The sequence below is a fragment of the Heptranchias perlo genome, unplaced genomic scaffold, assembly GCF_035084215.1.
Source record: "Heptranchias perlo isolate sHepPer1 unplaced genomic scaffold, sHepPer1.hap1 HAP1_SCAFFOLD_52, whole genome shotgun sequence".
Lineage (NCBI taxonomy): Eukaryota > Metazoa > Chordata > Chondrichthyes > Hexanchiformes > Hexanchidae > Heptranchias > Heptranchias perlo.
The window spans coordinates 3,970,033-3,995,987 of NW_027139537.1; the positions used below are offsets into that span (position 1 = coordinate 3,970,033).

Consider the following 25,955-nt stretch of genomic DNA (forward strand, 5'->3'; position numbering starts at 1 on the left):
CTGAGTACAACCCATCTTGTATTGTCCAGAATGTAATATAAGATATGGGCTGAGTCCACCCCACTGTGTGTTGTACAGAATGTAATATAAGATATGGACTGAGTCAAACCCACTGTGTAATGTGCAGAATGTAATATAAGATATGGACTGAGTCCAACCCACTGTGTATTGTACAGAATGTTATATAAGATATGGACTGAGTCCAACCCACTGTGTATTGTACAGAATGTAATATGAGATATGGACTGAGTACAACCCATTGTGTATTGTACAGAATGTAACATAAGATATGGACTGAGTCCAACCCACTGTGTAATGTACAGAATGTAATATAAGATATGGACTGAGTCCAACCCACTGTGTAATGTGCAGAATGTAATATAAGATATGGACTGAGTCCAACCCACTGTGTGTTGTACAGAATGTAATATAAGATATGCACTGGGTCCACCCCACTGTGTATTGTACAGAATGCAATCTAAGATATGGACTGAGTCCAACCCACTGTGTAATGTACAGAATGTCATATAAGATATGCACTGGGTCCAACCCACTGTGTATTGTACAGAATGTAATATAAGATATGGACTGAGTCCACCCCAATGTGTATTGTACAGAATGCAATATAAGATATGGACTGAGTCCACCCCACTGTGTATTGTACAGAATGTCATATAAGATATGCACTGGGTCCAACCCACTGTGTATTGTACAGAATGTAAAATAAGATATGGACTGAGTCCACCCCACTGTGCATTGTACAGAATGCAATATAAGATATGTACTGGGTCCACCCAACCTTGCAAGGTGCAGAATGTAATATAAGATATGGAGTGAGTCCAACCCATCTTGTATTGTACAGACTGTAATATAAGATATGGACTGAGTCCAACACACTGTATATTGTACAGAATGTAATATAAGATATGGACTGAGTCCACCCCACTGTGCATTGTACAGAATGTAATATAAGATATGGACTGAGTCCACCCCACCTTGTAATATACAGTATGTAATATAAGATACGTACTGGGTCCACCTCACCTTGTAATATACAGAATGTAATATAAGATATTTACTGGGTCCACCCAACCTTGTAATGTGCAGAATGTAATATAAGATATGGACTGAGTCCAACCCACTGTGTAATGTGCAGAATGTAATATGAGATATGGACTGAGTACAACCCATTGTGTATTGTACAGAATGTAATATAAGATATGGACTGAGTCCATCCCACTGTGTAATGTACAGAATGTAATATAAGATATGGACTGAGTCCAACCCACTGTGTAATGTGCAGAATATAATCTAAGATATGGACTGAGTCCAACCCACTGTGTATTGTACAGAATGTAATATAAGATATGCACTGGGTCCACCCCACTGTGTATTGTACAGAATGCAATCTAAGATATGGACTGAGTCCAACCCACTGTGTAATGTACAGAATGTAATGTATGATATGGACTGAGTCCACCCCACTGTGTATTGTACAGAATGTAATATAAGATATGGACTGAGTCCACCCCACTGTGTATTGTACAGAATGCAATATAAGATATGGACTGAGTCCACCCCACTGTGTATTGTACAGAATGTCATATAAGATATGCACTGGGTCCAACCCACTGTGTATTGTACAGAATGTAATATAAGATATGGACTGAGTCCACCCCACTGTGCATTGTACAGAATGTAATATAAGATATGTACTGGGTGCACCCAACCTTGTAAGGTGCAGAATGTAATATAAGATATGGAGTGAGTCCAACCCATCTTGTATTGTACAGACTGCAATATAAGATATGGACTGAGTCCAACCCACTGTATATTGTACAGAATGTAATATAAGATATTGACTGAGTCCACCCCACTGTGTATTGTACAGAATGTAATATAAGATATGGACTGAGTCCACCCCACCTTGTAATATACAGTATGTAATATAAGATACGTACTGGGTCCACCCAACCTTGTAAGGTGCAGAATGTAATATAAGATATGGAGTGAGTCCAACCCAGTGTGTATTGTACAGGATGTAATATAAGATATGGACTGAGTCCAACCCACTGTGTATTGTACAGAATCTAATATAAGATATGGGCTGAGTCCACCCCACTGTGTATTGTACAGAATGTAATATAAGAGATGGACTGAGTCCAACCCACTGTACATTGTACAGAATATGACAGAAGATATGGACTGAGTCCAACCCACTGTGTATTGTACAGAATGTAATATAAGATATGGACTGAGTCCACGCCACTGTGTGATGTGCAGAATGTAATATAAGATATGGACTGAGTCCAACCCACTGTGTAATGTGCAGAATGTAATATAAGATATGGACTGAGTCCAACCCCCCTTGTAATGTGCAGAATGTAATATAAGATATGGACTGAGTCCAACCCACCTTGCAATGTGCAGAATGTAATATGAGATATGGACTGAGTCCAACTCAACCTGTAATATACAGAATGTAATATAAGATATTTACTGGGTCCACCCAACCTTGTAATGTGCAGAATGTAATATAAGATATGGACTGAGTACAACCCATCTTGTATTGTCCAGAATGTAATATAACATATGGGCTGAGTCCAACCCACTGTGTATTGTACAGAATGTAATATAAGATATGGACTGAGTCCACCCCACTGTGTATTGTACAGAATGCAATATAAGACATGGACTGAGTCCACCCCACTGTGTATTGTACAGAATGTAATATAAGATATGGACTGAGTCCAACCCACTGTGTAATGTGCAGAATGTAATATAAGATATGGACTGAGTCCACCCCACTGTGTATTGTACAGAATGCAATATAAGATATGGACTGAGTCCACCCCACTGTGTATTGTACAGAATGTCATATAAGATATGCACTGGGTCCAACCCATTGTGTATTGTACAGAATGTAATATAAGATATGGACTGAGTCCACCCCACTGTGCATTGTACAGAATGTAATATAAGATATGGACTGAGTCCACCCCACCTTGTAATATACAGTATGTAATATAAGATACGTACTGGGTCCACCCAACCTTGTAAGGTGCAGAATGTAATATAAGATATGGACTGAGTCCAACCCCCCTTGTAATGTGCAGAATGTAATCTAAGATATGGACTGAGTCCAACCCACCTTGCAATGTGCAGAATGTAATATGAGATATGGACTGAGTCCACCTCACCTTGTAATATACAGAATGTAATATAAGATATTTACTGGGTCCACCCAACCTTGTAATGTGCAGAATGTAATATAAGATATGGACTGAGTACAACCCATCTTGTATTGTCCAGAATGTAATATAAGATATGGGCTGAGTCCAACCCACTGTGTATTGTACAGAATGTAATATAAGATATGGACTGAGTCCACCCCACTGTGTATTGTACAGAATGCAATATAAGACATGGACTGAGTCCACCCCACTGTGTATTGTACAGAATGTAATATAAGATATGGACTGAGTCCAACCCACTGTGTAATGTGCAGAATGTAAAATAAGATATGGACTGAGTCCAACCCACTGTGTATTGTACAGAATGTTATATAAGATATGGACTGAGTCCAACCCACTGTGTATTGTACAGAATGTAATATGAGATATGGACTGAGTACAACCCATTGTGTATTGTACAGAATGTAATATAAGATATGGACTGAGTCCAACCCACTGTGTAATTTACAGAATGTAATATAAGATATGGACTGAGTCCAACCCACTGTGTACTGTGCAGAATGTAATCTAAGATATGGACTGAGTCCAACCCACTGTGTATTGTACAGAATGTAATATAAGATATGCACTGGGTCCACCCCACTGTGTGTTGTACAGAATGCAATATAAGATATGGACTGAGTCCAACCCACTGTGTAATGTACAGAATGTAATGTATGATATGGACTGAGTCCACCCCACTGTGTATGGTACAGAATGTAACATAAGATATGGAATGAGTCCACCCCACTGTGTATTGTACAGAATGCAATATAAGATATGGACTGAGTCCACCCCACTGTGTATTGTACAGAATGTCATATAAGATATGCACTGGGTCCAACCCACTGTGTATTGTACAGAATGTAATATAAGATATGGACTGAGTCCACCCCACTGTGCATTGTACAGAATGTAATATAAGATATGTACTGGGTCCACCCAACCTTGGAAGGTGCAGAATGTAATATAAGATATGGAGTGAGTCCAACCCATCTTGTATTGTACAGACTGTAATATAAGATATGGACTGAGTCCACCCCACTGTGTATTGTACAGAATGTAATATAAGATATGGACTGAGTCCACCCCACCTTGTAATATACAGTATGTAATATAAGATACGTACTGGGTCCACCCAACCTTGTAAGGTGCAGAATGTTATATAAGATATGGAGTGAGTCCAACCCAGTGTGTATTGTACAGAATGTAATATAAGATATGGACTGAGTCCAACCCACTGTGTATTGTACAGAATGTAATATAAGATATGGACTGACTCCAACCCACTGTGTATTGTACAGAATGTAATATAAGATATGGGCTGAGTCCACCCCACTGTGTATTGTACAGAATGTAATATAAGATATGGACTGAGTCCAACCCACTGTGCATTGTACAGAATATGACATAAGATATGGACTGAGTCCAACCTACTGTGTATTGTACAGAATGTAATATAAGATATGGACTGAGTCCACGCCACTGTGTGATGTGCAGAATGTAATATAAGATATGGACTGAGTCCAACCCACTGTGTAATGTGCAGAATGTAATATAAGATATGGACTGAGTCCAACCCCCCTTGTAATGTGCAGAATGTATTATAAGATATGGACTGAGTCCACCCCACTGTGTATTGTGCAGAATGTAATATAAGATATGGACTGAGTCCAACCCACTGTGCATTGTACAGAATATGACATAAGATATGGACTGAGTCCAACCCACTGTGTATTGTACAGAATGTAATCTAAGATATGGACTGAGTCCACCCCACTGTGTAATGTGCAGAATGTAATATAAGATATGGACTGAGTCCAACCCCCCTTGTAATGTGCAGAATGTAATATAAGATATGGACTGAGTCCAACCCACCTTGCAATGTGCAGAATGTAATATGAGATATGGACTGAGTCCAACTCACCTTGTAATATACAGAATGTAATACAAGATATTTACTGGGTCCAGCCAACCTTGTAATGTGCAGAATGTAATATAAGATATGGACTGAGTACAACCCATCTTGTATTGTCCAAAATGTAATATAAGATATGGGCTGCGTCCAACCCACTGTGTATTGTACAGAATTTAATATAAGATATGGACTGAGTCCACCCCACTGTGTATTGTACAGAATGCAATATAAGACATGGACTGAGTCCACCCCACTGTGTATTGTACAGTATGTTATATAAGATATGGACAGAGTCCAACCCACTGTGTATTGTACAGAATGTAATATGAGATATGGACTGAGTACAACCCATTGTGTATTGTACAGAATGTAATATAAGATATGGACTGAGTCCAACCCACTGTGTAATGTACAGAATGTAATATAAGATATGGACTGAGTCCAACCCACTGTGTAATGTGCAGAATGTAATATAAGATATGGACTGAGTCCAACCCACTGTGTATTGTACAGAATGTAATATAAGATATGCACTGGGTCCACCCCACTGTGTATTGTACAGAATGCAATCTAAGATATGGACTGAGTCCAACCCACTGTGTAATGTACAGAATGTAATGTATGATATGGACTGAGTCCACCCCACTGTGTATTGTACAGAATGCAATATAAGATATGGACTGAGTCCACCCCACTGTGTATTGTACAGAATGCAATATAAGATATGGACTGAGTCCACGCCACTGTGTGATGTGCAGAATGTAATATAAGATATGGACTGAGTCCAACCCACTGTGTGATGTGCAGAATGTAATATAAGATATGTACTGAGTCCAACCCCCCTTGTAATGTGCAGAATGTAATATAAGATATGGACTGAGTCCACCCCACTGTGTATTGTACAGAATGTAATATAAGATATGGACTGAGTCCAACCCACTGTGCATTGTACAGAATATGACATAAGATATGGAGTGAGTCCAACCCACTGTGTATTGTACAGAATGTAATATAAGATATGGACTGAGTCCACCCCACTGTGTGATGTGCAGAATATAATATCAGATATGGACTGAGTCCAACCCACTGTGTAATGTGCAGAATGTAATATAAGATATGGACTGAGTCAAACCCCCCTTGTAATGTGCAGAATGTAATATAAGATATGGACTGAGTCCACCCCACTGTGTATTGTGCAGAATGTAATATAAGATATGGACTGAGTCCAACCCACTGTGCATTGTACAGAATATGACATAAGATATGGACTGAGTCCAACCCACTGTGTATTGTACAGAATGTAATATAAGATATGGACTGAGTCCACCCCACTGTGTAATGTGCAGAATGTAATATAAGATATGGACTGAGTCCAACCCCCCTTGTAATGTGCAGAATGTAATATAAGATATGGACTGAGTCCAACCCACCTTGCAATGTGCAGAATGTAATATGAGATATGGACTGAGTCCAACTCACCTTGTAATATACAGAATGTAATACAAGATATTTTCTGGGTCCAGCCAACCTTGTAATGTGCAGAATGTAATATAAGATATGGACTGAGTACAACCCATCTTGTATTGTCCAAAATATAATATAAGATATGGGCTGCGTCCAACCCACTGTGTATTGTACAGAATGTAATATAAGATATGGACTGAGTCCACCCCACTGTGTATTGTACAGAATGCAATATAAGACATGGACTGAGTCCACCCCACTGTGTATTGTACAGAATGTTATATAAGATATGGACTGAGTCCAACCCATTGTGTATTGTACAGAATGTATTATAAGATATGGACTGAGTCCAACCCACTGTGTAATGTACAGAATGTAATATAAGATATGGACTGAGTCCAACCCACTGTGTAATGTGCAGAATGTAATATAAGATATGGACTGAGTCCAACCCACTGTGTATTGTACAGAATGTAATATAAGATATGCACTGGGTCCACCCCACTGTGTATTGTACAGAATGCAATCTAAGATATGGACTGAGTCCAACCCACTGTGTAATGTACAGAATGTAATGTATGATATGGACTGAGTCCACCCCACTGTGTATTGTACAGAATGCAATATAAGATATGGACTGAGTCCACCCCACTGTGTATTGCACAGAATGTCATATAAGATATGCACTGGGTCCAACCCACTGTGTATTGTACAGAATGTAATATAAGATATGGACTGAGTCCACCCAACTGTGCATTGTACAGAATGTAATATAAGATATGTACTGGGTCCACCCAACCTTGTAAGGTGCAGAATGCAATATAAGATATGGAGTGAGTCCAACCCATCTTGTATTGTACAGACTGTAATGTAAGATATGGACTGAGTCCAACCCACTGTATATTGTACAGAATGTAATATAAGATATGGACTGACTCCAACCCACTGTGTATTGTAAAGAATGTAATATAAGATATGGGCTGAGTCCACCCCACTGTGTATTGTACAGAATGTAATATAAGATATGGACTGAGTCCAACCCACTGTGCATTGTACAGAATATGACATAAGATATGGACTGAGTCCAACCCACTGTGTATTGTACAGAATGTAATATAAGATATGGACTGAGTCCACCCCACTGTGTGATGTGCAGAATGTAATATAAGATATGGACTGAGTCCAACCCACTGTGTAATGTGCAGAATGTAATATAAGATATGGACTGAGTCCAACCCCCCTTGTAATGTGCAGAATGTAATATAAGATATGGACTGAGTCCAACCCACCTTGCAATGTGCAGAATGTAATATGAGATATGGACTAAGTACAACCCATCTTGTATTGTCCAGAATGTAATATAAGATATGGGCTGAGTCCAACCCACTGTGTGTTGTACAGAATGTAATATAAGATATGGACTGAGTCCACCCCACTGTGTATTGTACAGAATGCAATATAAGATATGGACTGAGTCCACCCCACTGTGTATTGTACAGAATGTAATATAAGATGTGGAGTGAGTCCAACCCACTGTGTGATGTGCAGAATGTAATATAAGATATGGACTGAGTCCAACCCACTGTGTATTGTACAGAATGTTATATAAGATATGGACTGAGTCCAACCCACTGTGTATTGTACAGAATGTAATATAAGATATGGGCTGAGTCCACCCCACTGTGTATTGTACAGAATGTAATATAAGATATGGACTGAGTCCAACCCACTGTGTAATGTGCAGAATGTAATATGAGATATGGACTGAGTACAACCCATTGTGTATTGTACAGAATGTAATATAAGATATGGACTGAGTCCAACCCACTGTGTATTGTACAGAATGCAATATAAGATATGGACTGAGTCCAACCCACTGTGTAATGTACAGAATGTAATGTATGATATGGCCTGAGTCCACCCCACTGTGTATTGTACAGAATGTAATATAAGATATGCACTGGGTCCAACCCACTGTGTATTGTACAGAATGTAATATAAGATATGGACTGAGTCCACCCCACTGTGCATTGTACAGAATGTAATATAAGATATGTACTGGGTCCACCCAACCTTGTAAGGTGCAGAATGTAATATAAGATATGGAGTGAGTCCAACCCATCTTGTATTGTACAGACTGTAATATAAGATATGGACTGAGTCCAACCCACTGTATATTGTACAGAATGTAACATAAGATATGGACTGAGTCCACCCCACTGTGTATTGTACAGAATGCAATATAAGATATGGACTGAGTCAACCCCACTGTGTATTGTACAGAATGTAACATAAGATATGCACTGGGTCCAACCCACTGTGTATTGTACAGAATGTAATATAAGATATGGACTGAGTCCACCCCACTGTGCATTGTACAGGATGTAATATAAGATATGTACTGGGTCCACCCAACCTTGTAAGGTGCAGAATGTAATATAAGATATGGAGTGAGTCCAACCCATCTTGTATTGTACAGACTGTAATATAAGATATGGACTGAGTCCACCCCACTGTGTATTGTACAGAATGTAATATAAGATATGGGCTGAGTCCACCCCACTGTGTATTGTACAGAATGTAATATAAGATATGGACTGAGTCCAACCCACTGTGCATTGTACAGAATATGACATAAGATATGGACTGAGTCCAACCCACTGTGTATTCTACAGAATGTAAGAGAAGATATGGACTGAGTCCACCTCACTGTGTGATGTGCAGAATGTAATATAAGATATGGACTGAGTCCAACCCACTGTGTAATGTGCAGAATGTAATATAAGATATGGACTGAGTCCAACCCCCCTTGTAATGTGCAGAATGTAATATAAGATATGGACTGAGTCCAACCCACCTTGCAATGTGCAGAATGTAATATGAGATATGGACTGAGTCCACCTCACCTTGTAATATACAGAATGTAATATAAGATATTTACTGGGTCCACCCAACCTTGTAATGTGCAGAATGTAATATAAGATATGGACTGAGTACAACCCATCTTGTATTGTCCAGAATGTAATATAAGATATGGGCTGAGTCCAACCCACTGTGTATTGTCCAGAATGTAATATAACATATGGACTGAGTCCAACCCACTGTGTAATGTGCAGAATGTAATATTAGATATGGACTGAGTCCACCCCACTGTGTATTGTACAGAATGTAATATAAGATATGGGCTGAGTCCACCCCACTGTGTATTGAAAAGAATGTAATATAAGATATGGACTGAGTCCACCCCACTGTGTATTGTACAGAATGTAATATAAGATATGGGCTGAGTCCACCCCACTGTGTATTGTACAGAATGTAATATTAGATATGGACTGAGTCCACCCCACTGTGTATTGTACAGAATGTAATATTAGGTATGGACTGAGTCCAACCCACTGTGTATTGTACAGAATGTAATTTCAGATATGGACTGAGTCCAAGCCACCTTGTAATGTGCAGAATGTAATTTCAGATCTGGACATTGTTGCAACTTTATAATGCACGGTGCACTCACTGTTTAAAATACAAGGTGCTCTCACTGTTTAAAATACAAGGTGCTCTCACTGTTTAAAATGCACGGTGCACTCAATGTTTATAATGAACGGTGCTCTCACTGTTGAAAATGCACGGTGCACTTACTGAAAAAAATGCACGTTGCTCTCACTGTTTATAATGCACGGTGCTCTCAGTTTAAAATACAAGGTGCTCTCATTGTTTACAATGCATGGTGCTCTCACTGTTTAAAATGCACGGTGCTCTCACTGATCAAAATACAAGGTGCAATTGCTGTTTAAAATACAAGGTGCTCTCATTGTTTAAAATGCACGGCGCTCTCATTGTTTATAATGCACGGCGCTCTCACTGTTTATAATGCACGGTGCTCTGACAGTTTAAAATGCACGGTGCTCTCACAGTTTAAAATACAAGGCGCACTCACATTTTAAAATGCACGGTGCACTCACTGTTTAAAATACAAGGCGCACTCACAGTTTAAAATACAAGGTGCACTCACAGTTTAAAATGCACGGTGATCTCACAGTTTAAAATGCACGGTGCTCTCACAGTTTAAAATGCACGGTGCTCTCACAGTTTAAAATACAAGGTGCTCTCACTGTTTAAAATGCACGGTGCATTAATCTTTATAATGAACGGTGCTCTCACTGTTTAAAATACAAGGTGCTCTCACTGTTTAAAATACAAGGTTCTCTCACTGTTTAAAATGAACGGTGCACTCACAGTTTAAAATACAAGGTGCTCTCACAGTTTAAAATGCACGGTGCTCTCACAGTTTAAAATACAAGGTGCTCTCACTGTTTAAAATGCACGGTGCATTAATGTTTATAATGAACGGTGCTCTCACTGTTTAAAATACAAGGTGCTCTCACAGTTTAAAATACAAGGTGCTCTCACAGTTTAAAATACAAGGTGCTCTCACTGTTTAAAATGAACGGTGCACTCACAGTTTAAAATACAAGGTGCTCTCACTGTTTAAAATGCACGGTGCACTTACTGCTAAAAATGCACGTTGCTCTCACTGTTTAAAATGCACGGTGCTCTCACTGTTTAAAATGCACGGTGCTCTCACTGTTTAAAATGTATGGTGCTCTCATTGTTTAAAATGCACGGTGCTCTCATTGTTTAAAATGCACGGTGCTCTCACTGTTTAAAATGCACGGTGCATTAATATTTATAATGAACGGTGCTCTCACTGTTTAAAATACAAGGTGCTCTCACTGTTTAAAATACAAGGTGCTCTCACAGTTTAAAATACAAGGTGCTCTCACTGTTTAAAATGAACGGTGCACTCACAGTTTAAAATACAAGGTGCTCTCACTGTTTAAAATGCACGGTGCACTTACTGATAAAAATGCACGTTGCTCTCACTGTTTAAAATGCACGGTGCTCTCACTGTTTAAAATGCACGGTGCTCTCACTGTTTAAAATGCACGGTGCTCTCATTGTTTAAAATGCACGGTGCTCTCACTGTTTAAAATGCACGGTGCTCTCACTGTTTAAAATGTATGGTGCTCTCATTGTTTACAATGCACGGTGCTCTCACAGTTTAAAATACAAGGTGCTCTCACTGTTTAAAATGCACGGTGCATTCATGTTTATAATGAACGGTGCTCTCACTGTTTAAAATACAAGGTGCTCTCACAGTTTAAAATACAAGGTGCTCTCACTGTTTAAAATGAACGGTGCACTCACAGTTTAAAATACAAGGTGCTCTCACTGTTTAAAATGCACGGTGCACTTCCTGATAAAAATGCACGTTGCTCTCACTGTTTAAAATGCACGGTGCTCTCACTGTTTAAAATGTATGGTGCTCTCATTGTTTAAAATGCACGGTGCTCTCACTGTTTAAAATGCACGGTGCACTTCCTGATAAAAATGCACGGTGCTCTCACTGTTTAAAATGCACGGTGCTCTCACTGTTTAAAATGTATGGTGCTCTCATTGTTTAAAATGCACGGTGCTCTCATTGTTTAAAATGCACGGTGCTCTCACTGTTCAAAATGCACGGTGCTCTCACTGTTTAAAATGCACGGTGCTCTCACAGTTTAAAATACAAGGTGCACTCACAGTTTAAAATGCACGGTGCACTCACAGTTTGAAATACAAGGTGCTCTCACTGTTTAAAATACAAGGTGCTCTCACTGTTTAAAATGCACGGTGCACTTACTGATAAAAATGCACGTTGCTCTCACTGTTTAAAATGCACGGTGCTCTCACTGTTTAAAATACAAGGTGCACTCACAGTTTAAAATACAAGGTGCTCTCACTGTTTAAAATGCACGGTGCACTCAATGTTTATAATGAACGGTGCTCTCACTGTTTAAAATGCACGGTGCTCTCACTGTTTAAAATGCACGGTGCTCTCATTGTTTAAAATGCACGGTGCTCTCCTTGTTTAAAATGCACGGTGCTCTCCCAGTTTAAAATACAAGGTGCTGTCACAGTTTAAAATACAAGGTGCTCTCACTGTTTAAAATGCACGGTGCACTCAATGTTTATAATGCACGGTGCTCTCATTGTTTAAAATGCACGGTGCTCTCATTGTTTAAAATGCACGGTGCTCTCACTGTTTAAAATGCACGGTGCTCTCACAGTTTAAAATACAAGGTGCTCTCACAGTTTAAAATACAAGGTGCTCTCACAGTTTAAAATGCACGGTGCTCTCCAGTTTAATATACAAGGTGCACTCACTGTTTAAAATGCACGGTGCTCTCACTGTTTAAAATACAAGGTGCTCTCACTGTTTAAAATGCACGGTGCTCTCACAGTTTAAAATACAAGGTGCTCTCACTGTTTAAAATGCACGGTGCACTCAATGTTTATAATGCACGATGCTCTCACTGTTTAAAATGCACGGTGCTCTCATTGTTTAAAATGCACGGTGCTCTCACTGTTTAAAATGCACGGTGCTCTCACTGTTTAAAATGCACGGTGCTCTCACTGTTCAAAATACAAGGTGCAATTGCTGTTTAAAATGCTCGGTGCTCTCACTGTTTTAAATTCACGGTGCTCTCACTGTTCATAATGCATGGTGCTCTCACTGTTTAAAATGCACGGTGCTCTCACTGTTTAAAATGCACGGTGCACTTACTGATAAAAATGCACGTTGCTCTCACTGTTTAAAATACAAGGTGCTCTCACTGTTTATAATGCACGGTGCTCTCACTGTTTTAAATGCACGGTGCTCTCACTGTTTATAATGCACGGTGCTCTCACTGTTTAAAATGCACGGTGATCTCACTGTTTAAAATACAAGGTGCACTCACAGTTTAAAATACAAGGTGCTCTCACTGTTTAAAATGCACGGTGCACTCAATCTTTATAATGCACAGTGCTCTCACTGTTTCAAATGCACGGTGCTCTCACTGTTTATAATGCACGGTGCTCTCACTGTTTAAAATGCATGGTGCTCTCTCTGCCCATAATGCATGGTGCTCTCACTGTTTAAAATGCATGGTGCTCTCACTGTTTTAAATGCATGGTGCTCTCACGGTTTATAATGCATGGTGCTCTCACTGCTTATAAAGCATGGTGCTCCCACAGTTTGTCATGCAGTATGCTCTCATTGTTTAAACTGCATGGTGCTCTCACTGTATATAATGCTTGGTATCTCACTGTTTACAATGCATGGTGCTCTCACTGTTTTTAATGCATGGTGCTCTCACAATTTATAATGCATGGTGCTCTCACAGTTTAAAATACAAGGTGCACTGTTTAAAATGCACGGTGCTCTCACAGTTCAAAATACAAGGTGCACTCACAGTTTAAAATACAAGGTGCACTCACAATTTAAAATACAAGGTGCTCTCACTGTTTAAAATGCACGGTGCTCTCACTGTTTATCATGCACGGTGCTCTCACTGTTTAAAATGCACGGTGCTCTCACTGTTTAAAATGCATGGGGCTCTCACTCTTTATAATGCATGGTGCTCACACTGTTTTAAATGCATGGTGTTCTCACTGCTTACAATGCATGGTGCTCTCAATGTTTATAATGCATGTTGCTCTCACTCTTTATAATGCATGGTGCTCCCACTGTTTCTAATGCAAGGTGCTCTCACTGTTTATAATGCATATTGGTCTCACTGTTAATAATCAATGCTCCTCTCACTGTTTGTAATGCATGGTGCTCTCACTGTTTAAAATGCATTGGTCTCTCACTGTTGATAATGCATGGTCCTCTCACTGTTTAAAATGCATGGTGCTCTCACTGCTTATAATGCATGGCGCTCTCACTGTTTATAATGCATGGCGCTCTCACTGTTTGTAATGCATGGCGCTCTCACTGTTTATAATGCATGGTGCTCTCACTGGTTGAAATGCATGGTCCTCTCACTGTTTAAAATGCATCGTGCTCTCACAGTCTATAATGCTTGGTATCTCACTGTTTATAATGCATGGTGCTCTCACTGTTTAATGTGCATAGTGCTCTCACTGTTTATAATGCATGGCGCTCTCACTGTTTAGAATGCATGGCGCTCTCACTGTTTATAATACATGGTGCTCTCACTGGTTGAAATGCATGGTCCTCTCACTGTTTAAAATGCATCGTGCTCTCACTGTCTATAATGCTTGGTATCTCACTGTTTATAATGCATGGTGCTCTCACTGTTTAATGTGCATAGTGCTCTCACTGCTTATAAGGCATGGTGCACTCACTGTATATAATGCATGGTGCTCTCACTGTTTATAATGCATGGTGCTCTCACTGTTTATAATGCACGTTGCTCTCACTGTTTATAATGCATGGTGCTCTCACTGTTTATAATACACGTTGCTCTCACTGTTTATCATGCATGTTGCTCTCACTGCATTCAATGCATTGTGCTCTCACTGTTTATCATGCATGTTGCTCTCACTGCTTATAATGCACAGTGCTCTCACTGTTTATAATGCATGGTGCTGTCACTGTTTATAATGCAATGTGCTCCTACTGTTTATAATGCATGGTGTTCTGACAGTTTATAATGCATGGTGCTCTCACTGTTTAATGTGCATAGTGCTCTCACTGCTTGTAATGCATGGTGCACTCACTGTATATAATGCATGGTGCTCTCAATGTTTATAATGCATGGTGCTCTCATTGTTTATCGTGCACGGTGCTCTCACTGTTTATCGTGCACAGTGCTCTCACTGTTTATCATGCGTGGTGCTCTCACTGTTTATCATGCGTGGTGCTCTCACTGTTTAAAATGCATGGTGCTCTCACTGTTTAAAATGCATGGTGCTCTCACTGTTTACAATGCATGGTGCTCTCTCTGCATATAATGCATGGTGCTCTCACTGTTTAAAATGCATGGTGCTCTCACTGTTAACAATGCATGGTGCTCTCTCTGCTTATAATGCATGGTGCTCTCATTGTTTTAAATGCATGGTGCTCTCACTGTTTTAAATGCATCGTGGTCTCACTGTTCATAATCAATGCTGCTCTCACTGTTTGCAATGCATGGTTCTCTCACTGTTTATAATGCATGGTGCTCTTACTGTTTATAATGCATGGTGCTCTCACTGTTTATAATGCATATTGGTCTCACTGTTCATAATCAATGCTGCTCTCACTGATTATAATGCATGGTGCTCTCACTGGTTATAATGCATGGTGCTCTCACTGTTTATAATGCATGTTGCTCTCACTGTTTATAATGCATGGTGCTCTCACTGTTTATAATGCATGGTGCTCTCACTGTTTATAATGCACGTTGCTCTCATTGTTTATAATGCATGGTGCTCTCACTGTTTATAATACACGTTGCTCTCACTGTTTATCATGCATGTTGCTCTCACTGCATTCAATGCATTGTGCTCTCACTGTTTATAATGCTTTGTGCTCTCACTGCTTATAATGCATGGTGCTCTCACTGTTTAATGTGCATGGTGCTCTCACTGTTTATAATGCATTGTGCTCCTACTGTTTATAATGCATGGTGTTCTGACAGTTTATAATGCATAGTGCTCTCACTGTTTAATGTGCATAGTGCTCTCACTGCTTGTAATACATGGTGCACTCACTGTATATAATGCATGGTGCTCTCACTGTTTATAATGCATGGTGCTCTCATTGTTTATCGTGCACGGTGCTCTCACTGTTTATCGTGCACAGTGCTCTCACTGTTTATCATGCGTGGTGCTCTCACTGTTTATCATGCGTGGTGCTCTCACTGTTTAAAATGCATGGTGCTCTCACTGTTTAAAATGCATGGTGCTCTCACTGTTTACAATGCATGGTGCTCTCTCTGCTTATAATGCATGGTGCTCTCACTGTTTAAAATGCATGGTGCTCTCACTGTTAACAATGCATGGTGCTCTCTCTGCTTATAATGCATGGTGCTCTCATTGTTTTAAATGCATGGTGCTCTCACTGTTTTAAATGAATCGTGGTCTCACTGTTCATAATCAATGCTGCTCTCACTGTTTGCAATGCATGGTTCTCTCACTGTTTATAATGCATGGTGCTCTTACTGTTTATAATGCATGGTGCTCTCACTGTTTATAATGCATATTGGTCTCACTGTTCATAATCAATGCTGCTCTCACTGATTATAATGCATGGTGCTCTCACTGGTTATAATGCATGGTGCTCTCACTGTTTATAATGCATGTTGCTCTCACTGTTTATAATGCATGGTGCTCTCACTGTTTATAATGCATGGTGCTCTCACTGTTTATAATGCACGTTGCTCTCATTGTTTATAATGCATGGTGCTCTCACTGTTTATAATACACGTTGCTCTCACTGTTTATCATGCATGTTGCTCTCACTGCATTCAATGCATTGTGCTCTCACTGTTTATAATGCTTTGTGCTCTCACTGCTTATAATGCACAGTGCTCTCACTGTTTATAATGCATGGTGCTCTCACTGTTTATAATGCATTGTGCTCCTACTGTTTATAATGCATGGTGTTCTGACAGTTTATAATGCATGGTGCTCTCACTGTTTAATGTGTATGGTGCTCTCACTGTTTATAATGCACGTTGCTCTCATTGTTTATAATGCATGGTGCTCTCACTGTTTATAATACACGTTGCTCTCACTGTTTATCATGCATGTTGCTCTCACTGCATTCAATGCATTGTGCTCTCACTGTTTATAATGCTTTGTGCTCTCACTGCTTATAATGCATGGTGCTCTCACTGTTTATAATGCATTGTGCTCCTACTGTTTATAATGCATGGTGTTCTGACAGTTTATAATGCATGGTGCTCTCACTGTTTAATGTGCATAGTGCTCTCACTGCTTGTAATGCATGGTGCACTCACTGTATATAATGCATGGTGCTCTCACTGTTTATAATGCATGAAGCTCTCACTGTTTATCGTGCACGGTGCTCTCACTGTTTATCGTGCATGGTGCTCTCACTGTTTATCATGCGTGGTGCTCTCACTGTTTAAAATGCATGGTGCTCTCACTGTTTACAATGCATGGTGCTCTCTCTGCTTATAATGCATGGTGCTCTCACTGTTTATAATGCATGGTGTTCTCACTGTTTTAAATGCACGGTGCTCTCACTGTTTTAAATGCATCGTGGTCTCACTGTTCATAATCAATGCTGCTCTCACTGTTTGCAATGCATGGTTCTCTCACTGTTTATAATGCATGGTTCTCTCACTGTTTATAATGCATGGTGCTCTCACTGTATACAATGCATATTGGTCTCACTGTTCATAATCAATGCTGCTCTCACTGATTATAATGCATGGTGCTCTCACTGGTTATAATGCATGGTGCTCTCACTGTATAAAATGCATATTGATCTCACTGTTCATAATCAATGCTGCTCTCACTGATTATAATGCATGGTGCTCTCACTGGTTATAATGTATGGTGCTCTCACTGTTTATAATGCATGTTGCTCTCACTGTTTATAATGCACGGTGCTCTCACTGTTTATAATGCACGGTGCTCTAACTGTTTAAAATGCATATTGGTCTCACTGTTCATAATCAATGCTGCTCTCACTGATTATAATGCATGGTGCTCTCACTGGTTATAATGCATGGTGCTCTCACTGTTTATAATGCATGTTGCTCTCACTGTTTATAATGCACGGTGCTCTCACTGTTTATAATGCACGGTGCTCTAACTGTTTAAAATGCATATTGGTCTCACTGTTCATAATCAATGCTGCTCTCACTGTTTGTCATGCATGGTGCTCTCACTTTTTTAAATGCATGGTGCTCTCACTGATAACAATGCATGGTGCTCTCACTTTTATAATGCATGGTGCTCTCACTGTTTATAATGTATGGTCGTCCAACTCTTTATAATGCATGTTGCTCTCTTAAAATCTATCGATCTCAGCTTTGAATATAACTCAACGACTGAGCATCCACAGCCCTCTGGGGTGCAGAGAATTCCAAAGATTCACAATCCTTTGAGTGAAGAAATGTTTCCTCATGTCGGTCCTAAATGGCCGACCCCTTATCTTGAGACTATGAGCTCGAGTTCTTGACTCTCCAGCCAGGGGAATCAGACTCTCAGCATCTACCCTGTCAAGCCGTCTAAGAATTTTATACATTTCAATGCGATCACCTCTCATTCTTCTAAACTCCACCGGATATTGGCCAATTTTACACAATACTTCCTCAGACGACAATTGCAGTACGACCTCCTTACTCTTATATTCCAACACCCTTACAATAAAGGCAATCATATCATTTCCCTTCCTCACTCTCATGAGACCCTTGGTAACTCAGTATTTCCAGCATGTTTTTCCTCTTTTCCTTCTGTCGGGAAAAGAAATGAAGGTTGAAAATATTTTACTATAATTACACCCGATTATGTTTTGGAAACAATATCCAACTGAACTGCATCAAATTCAATTATAAACTTAAGAGTTTCTGATGGAAATAAACTAATAAGAACACTTAATTGCGATAGCCGGGAATCGAACCCGGGTCAACTGCTTGGAAGGCAGCTATGCTCACCACTACACCACCATCGCTGAAAATAATCAACAATAAAATAGTTCCCAAACATCAGATCCTGAACAGACACTGCAGCCTGTTGGATTTTGTTCTTCATTTTCACTGGTTTCTGACGGATCCTTTCTCGCTCTGTTGCAGTTCCTGTTTCCGCCCAGTAGATTTCGCCAACCCCCAATCAATGGAAATTCCACACCAGCCAGTAATTCTTCACCTGATATCGGACTGAAGAGACAGTCGATACCTGCAATACTTGACCAGCTGGAAATACATTTTACCACAGCTCACATCAGCCTTTGAGTAAAGTTAAATAATTCCATTAAATCATTACAGAGACCTGACTACCAACTGGGCAGGAATGGCAGCTTAATATTCAAGTCCATAAGAACTTTAAAAAGGACAGGGAAATAGGGAAAGGAGGAGGAGCAGCAATATTACTAAAGGACAATATTACAGCAGTTCAAAGATAGAATATCAGTGAGGGTGAGCGGGCAGTGTAAACACTCTGAGAGAGACCCATCACAAGTGCCCCCGCTGTACTCCTCCAGAAGGTATAAGAAGGGCGAGTGCGGGAGGATTTCTTCATTCTTTGTGAAAGTGTTTGTGAGATTGTGGAAATGTCTGGAAGAGGAAAAACCGGCGGTAAAGCTCGGTCCAAGGCCAAGTCTCGCTCATCCCGGGCCGGACTGCAGTTCCCTGTTACCCGTGTTCACAGGCTCCTGCGAAAGGGGAACTATGCTGAACGTGTGGGTGCCGGAGCCCCGGTCTATCTGACTGCTGTGCATCGAGTATCTGACGGCTGAAATCCTCGAGCTGCCCGGCAACGCGGCCTGGGACAAACAAGAAGACGCGTATCATCCCCAGACACCTGCAGCTGGCCATCCGCAACGACGAGGAGCTCAACAAGCTGGTGGGACGGGTGAACATCGCTCAGGGTGTTGTCTGATATCCAGGCCGTGCTGCTGCCGAAGAAACCAGCATTGTGAGCTCCAAGAGCAAGTAAACCGGCCAAGGCTTAATCTGATAACCCAAAGGACAGGACCAACCTGATTGAAATCTTTGAAGAAGGAACAGAAAGTGTAGACAAGTTTAATGCAGTAGATGTGATATATTTGGATTTTCCGAAGGTCTTCTATAATGTACCACATTGTAGACTCATGGCTTAGTTCAGAGCACGTGGAGTCAGGTCAGGTGGCAGAATGGATAGTAAGTTGGCTTCAAAACTGAAAGCCGAGAATCGAGGTTAAGGGTCTCTACTCAGACTGGCAAAAGGTGGGAATTGGAGTTCCAGTTGCTGGGACCACTGTTCTTCACAATTTACATGAACGATTTGGATTCGGGAATCGGAAGTACAATTCCAAAATTTGTGGACGACACCAAATTGGGGGATTTAGTTAATACAAAGGAAGAATGCATCAAAATGCAAGAGGACATTAATAAACTTGCAGAATGAACAATCAGGAGGTCACACACTGCTTGGATAATAAGAGTCTAAACGGGATAGAGGAGCAAAGGGATCTCGTGGGACAGATACACAAATTACTGAAAGTAGCGACCCAGGTTCATCAGGTCATAAAAAGACAAATCAAACACTAGGATTCATTTCTCGAGGGATAGAGTTCAAAAGCAAAGAAGTTATATTAAACTTGTACAGAACCTTGTTTAGACCAGACCTGGAATACTGTGAACAGGTCTCGTCTCCATATTATAGACATAGGGGCATTGGAGAAGGTGCAAACAAGATTCACAAGGATGATACCAGAAATGAGAGGATATTCTTATCAGGAAAGACTGAACAGACTGGGTCTCGTTTCAGTAGAAAAGAGAAGGCTGAGGGTTGATCTGATCGACGTTTTTAAGATAATGATAGGGTTTGCTGGGATAGACGTAGAGAAAATGTTTCCACTTGTGGGGAGTCCAAACCTTCAGGTAATAAATATAAAATAGTCGCTAATAAATCAAATAGGGAATTCAGGAGAAATTGCTTTACCCAGAGAGTGGTTAGAATGTGGAACTTGCAACTACGAGGAGCAGCTGAGGCAAATAACAGAGGGGCATTTAAGGGGAAGATAGATCAGCACATGAGGGAGAAAGGAATAGAAGGATATGCCGATAGGGTGAGATGAAGTAAGGAAGGAGGAGGCTCATGAGCAGCATAAACGCCGGCATAGACTAGTTGGGCCGAATGGCCTGTTTCTGTGCTGTCGTTTCAATGTAACTCGATGTAAAGGCTCTTTTCAGAGCCACCCTCTGTATCTGTGAAAGGACTGGTTACTGTCTGAAGGGAGACCCTGATATCATGCTACCAGTGTGGCTTTGAGCTGCTTTTGTTTCGTTGTGGACGAGATGAGGTATTAATGGGACTGGAGTCGGGGCAGTGACCACAGTCCGGTACTTTAAACGGTGACTTATAGACCCCAGCCCACACATCACCAGGTTTCTTGTATTTATTTAAACTACTTGCCATATTGGGCTCGTAAAGAATCACCAGAACTGCTCGACTAACCTTTCTACATCTGTGGCATTCAGCGCTTCGCTCCGTTTCTGTTCTATTTTGTTGGATTATTTACATAACGCATCAAACTCACTGGGGAATCACCGAAATGTAACTCTGTACAGAAACAAATAACAGTGAATTGCCTGGTGCCCAGGAGATCAGGAACATTACTCGCCTTTCGTCCTGTTATCGAATAAACCGTGTTTAGAGTCCACCGACCCGCTTTGGTTCCATATGGGGGATTAAACAGAGAAATCGGGAGGGGAGGAGACAGTCAGAGTGACAGAGCGGAGAGCGGCCTCTGATCTTCCAGCTCCACCTCCAGTTCTCTCCATCCGACAGTTTCAAACCGTTTATCGATAATAGAACCGAACCTCAGCGCTCCGCACAAACCCTGACAGACCCGGGCTTCATATTCAAGGATTCCCAAAACCCGAAGCTTTCAAATAAGCCCCGTTACAATGAGAAATCGTTAATATTCCTGCCTCAATACAGTCCATTCAATAACAAGTCAACTCGGCTCCTCCATTTCAGTCTGTTTCCCTGTTCTATCTCCCCACACATCCCCTCCCAGACGGGTTCAGCGTTTTACAAACACCTTATTCCAGCTTATTTGGAGAATCTCATGTGTTGGGGTTTGAGTTATGAAGCGGAGTTTCTCCGCCAGTGTTATCGTCTCACAGAGACTCTCGCCCTGAATCTGTGAAAAGATTATGACCATGAACTGGGACTGGAGACGAACACATCCCCATTTACAGTGAGGCCCGGCCCGGACATCTCATTCTCTCTATTTTATATCAGACAGTATCCCACTTTCATGTCCAGCAATAGAGAGAGAGATAGAGACAGTATCAGTCTTACACTTCCTATCTGTGTCCAAATCACGCACAATAGCAGTATCCACCTTCATATACAGCACCAGAGAGAGAGAGGGGGAGGCAGACACGGTGAGAGAGACAGAGAGAGCGGTGAGACACAGTGACAGACAGACGTTAACAGTATTATTTCCAGACTGACCGGGAAAGTGCCGTTTTATCCAGAAACATCGCGTTGGAGAGACAGAAGATGCAATCCCATCTCTCATTGATATTGTACAAGGGTCAGACACACTATTAATCCCACACTCAGGGACAATACAGAGAGGGACAGAAACAATGGGTCACATTTAACCCTCTAATGCCTGTTGTACTATCTGCAGTTTTACAGCTCAGGGCTGTTCGATATTACTCTCAGTGACCTACAGTTTCACTCCGGTTAAATTAATCTGCGACTGTTGCTGCCTGATATTAACCCTACACGGTCCCAGCAAATACACCGACTCCCACTTTCCTCCCATGTTTCTCCAGGATTGGTTTGAGAAATCCTCTCTCAGTCACACATTATAGGGGCCATTAATGAAGAGAATCCATTGGCTGATTTCACAGCCGCTCACTTTATCTCTGAAAGGCTCTTTACCATCAAAAGACCCCGAGAGAAACAGCAGGGATGGAAACATCTAGTTCAATAGTTGGAGATTGTAAAGTCAGTCTGGATTCCAGAGTTAGGCACTGGTGGAATCCCATCTGTTTTCCATTCTGGTGCCTGTTCCTGCACTGCCTGTGGACCCCATTCCCTCTGACCTTTCCCCCAGCCCCACTTCCTTTGCTCAGACTCGGAAAAATTCCAATTGGGGAAAGTTTCTATCGATTTTTGGATTGTGAATTGTGGGCGCCATTCCATCAGTGAGCGGAAGAAGATGGTTTAAAACAGCCGGGAATGGAGAGATCACGGACCCCGGGGGAAGGGAGCAAAGAGCAGCCTCGTTACAGCAGATCATCGCTTCGGGACCGTGTCCGCGGGTGGGCTCAGAGATCGGCATTGAGTCCGGGGGAAGTTCAGAGGGAGTCCGGGGGGCTGTTTGTAAGAGGCGGAGTGGATTAGGAACTGGTCACGGAACATGGAGTGAGAGGGGGGAAAGGAGAGGTCATTCTCGGGCTGTGTGTGTACAGGGTGTGTCCAGGGGAAGGGAGAGAGAATGGGAGGAACCTGCTATTAAAATCATTGCTGCTTTCTCTCCCCAAACCAGTAGTGAATGGTCCTGGTTTAGTTCCAGCCTCACCCTGTTTATTGTTATTGGACAGTGAAGAGTGGAAACAGAGCCGGGCAGTAAGGATGTGGGGAGTTATACAAAGAGAATCTATTGCAGGCATCAGGTGAGAAGTGTGAAGGACACAATTTAAACAGCGGCTGTTTGGTTTCGGTTGAACGGTTAGTCCCATGGGAGAGGGGATTAGAAACCTGACCTGCACAAAGGTCCCTGCCCCATCGGGTAGTCCCATTCATGGATCAGTGCAGGGGTTGGGCCGTGTCTGGATGTCATTGAATTGTTGTAAAACAGCCCAACACACCTGGTATGCAGAAGCTGAGTGCTGCAGTACTGCAGTGGAGTCAGACACTGAAACTGTTTGTATCACTGGATTTCATTTTGTGGATATTCAAAATGATCATTAACAGAGATATTAAACTGATCACTTCTGTATTTTCTCCCTCACATGTTCCTGAGTAACAAGAGATAATTTTCTTTCCACAGGCAAACCCTTGAACGATCCAGAATAAATGTGATGCTTCCTCCACCCGAGGCAGAAGGAACAATGCAGCCAGCTCCTTCTCACACACAGTAAGTATATTATCACTCACAGAGCACAGAGACACAGACATGTCATCAGTTCCACAGTCTCAGACAGCAGAAGTAGTCAGTCCCACACTGATCACAATTTCCAGAGACACATTTTCAATCCAACAGTCAAGCAGAGTAGGTGAGGCTGACACTGTTCCATTTCCCCCTAACTCAGTCCCGCTGACAGGTAGATACCAAAATCCCAGTCCAAAATCACACTCTCAGAGTGAAAGGCACTGTTATAATCTCACAGGAGAGCAACATTAGCTACAAATTAAATACCAGATAGAAATCACACATGGTACCCGATTCAAAGGTACAGAATGAATCCCAATAATGTTCCCCGAGATTCAAATTGAATACTAGCCCAGAACTCTCACACACATGACTTTAATACATGCAATATCCATTCGAAAAGTGTATCATATGATACAAATTGCATACAAGTCCAAAACTCAGGTAGAGTATCAGATTGAGAAATATTGAAAGATAGTAAACCTGAGAAACAAATTAGATACCTGTTCAGAATGTACTCGGAGAATGAGATTTAAAGATAGAGTATCAATTCCATTAGTGCAGACTGAGATACACATTACATACCAGTCCAAAAATCTCATACACAAAGAGCAGGACAAATCCAATCCGGCCAATTACCGCCCCATCAGTCGACTCTCAATCATCAGCAAAGTGATGGAAGGTGTCGTCGACAGTGCTAACAAGTGGCACTTACTCACCAATAACCTGCTCACCGATGCTCAGTTTGGGTTCCGCCAGGACCACTCGGCTCCAGACCTCATTACAGCCTTGGTCCAAACATGGACAAAAGAGCTAAATTCCAGAGGTGAGGTGAGAGTGACTGCCCTTGACATCAAGGCAGCATTTGACCGAGTGTGGCACCAAGGAGCCCCAGTAAAATTGAAGTCAATAGGAGTCAGGGGGAAAGCTCTCCAGTGGCTGGAGTCTTACCTGGCACAAAGGAAGATTGTAGTGGTTGTTGGAGGCCAATCATCTCAGCCCCAAGGTATTGCGACAGGAGTTCCTCAGGGCAGTGTCCAAGGCCCAACCATCTTCAGCTGCTTCATCAATGACCTTCCCTCCATCATAAGGTCAGAAATGGGGATATTCGCTGATGATTGCACAGTGTTCAGTTCCATTCGCAACCCCTCAAATAATGTAGCAGTCCGAGCCCGCATGCAGCAAGACCTGGACAACATCCAGGCTTGGGCTGATAAGTGGCAAGTAACATTCGCGCCAGATAAGTGCCAGGCAATGACCATCTCCAACAAGAGTGAATCTAACCCCTTGACATTCAACGGCATTACCATCGCCGAATCCCCCACCATCAACATCCTGGGGGTCACCATTGAACAGAATCTTAACTGGACCAGCCATATAAATACTGTGGCTACGAGAGCAAGTCAGAGGCTGGGTATTCTGCGGCGAGTGACTCACCTCCTGACTCCCCAAAGCCTTTCCACCATCTCCAAGGCACAAGTCAGGAGTGTGATGGAATACTCTGAACTTGCTTGGATGAGTACAGCTCCAAAACACTCAAGAAGCTCGACACCATCCAAGATAAAGCAGCCCGCTTGATTGGCACCCCATCCACCACCCTAAACATTGAATCCCTTCACCATTGGCGCACAGTGGCTGCAGTGTGCACCATCCACAGGATGCACTGAAGTAACCCGCTAAGGCTTCTTCGACAGCACCTCCCAAACCCACGACCTCTACCACCTAGAAGGAC

The 25,955-nt window shown here is 41.5% G+C and overlaps 1 protein-coding gene and 1 non-coding gene across 2 annotated transcripts in view; one reads left to right on the forward strand and one right to left on the reverse strand.

Moving 5' to 3' along the window:
* Positions 1-25,955, forward strand: part of LOC137314534 (NACHT, LRR and PYD domains-containing protein 3-like) — a 215,810-nt gene that overhangs the window by 56,190 nt on the left and 133,665 nt on the right. The window lies entirely within an intron of this gene.
* Positions 19,004-19,075, reverse strand: trnag-ucc (transfer RNA glycine (anticodon UCC)). The gene has a single exon. It is a non-coding gene; the product is annotated as a tRNA-Gly (tRNA).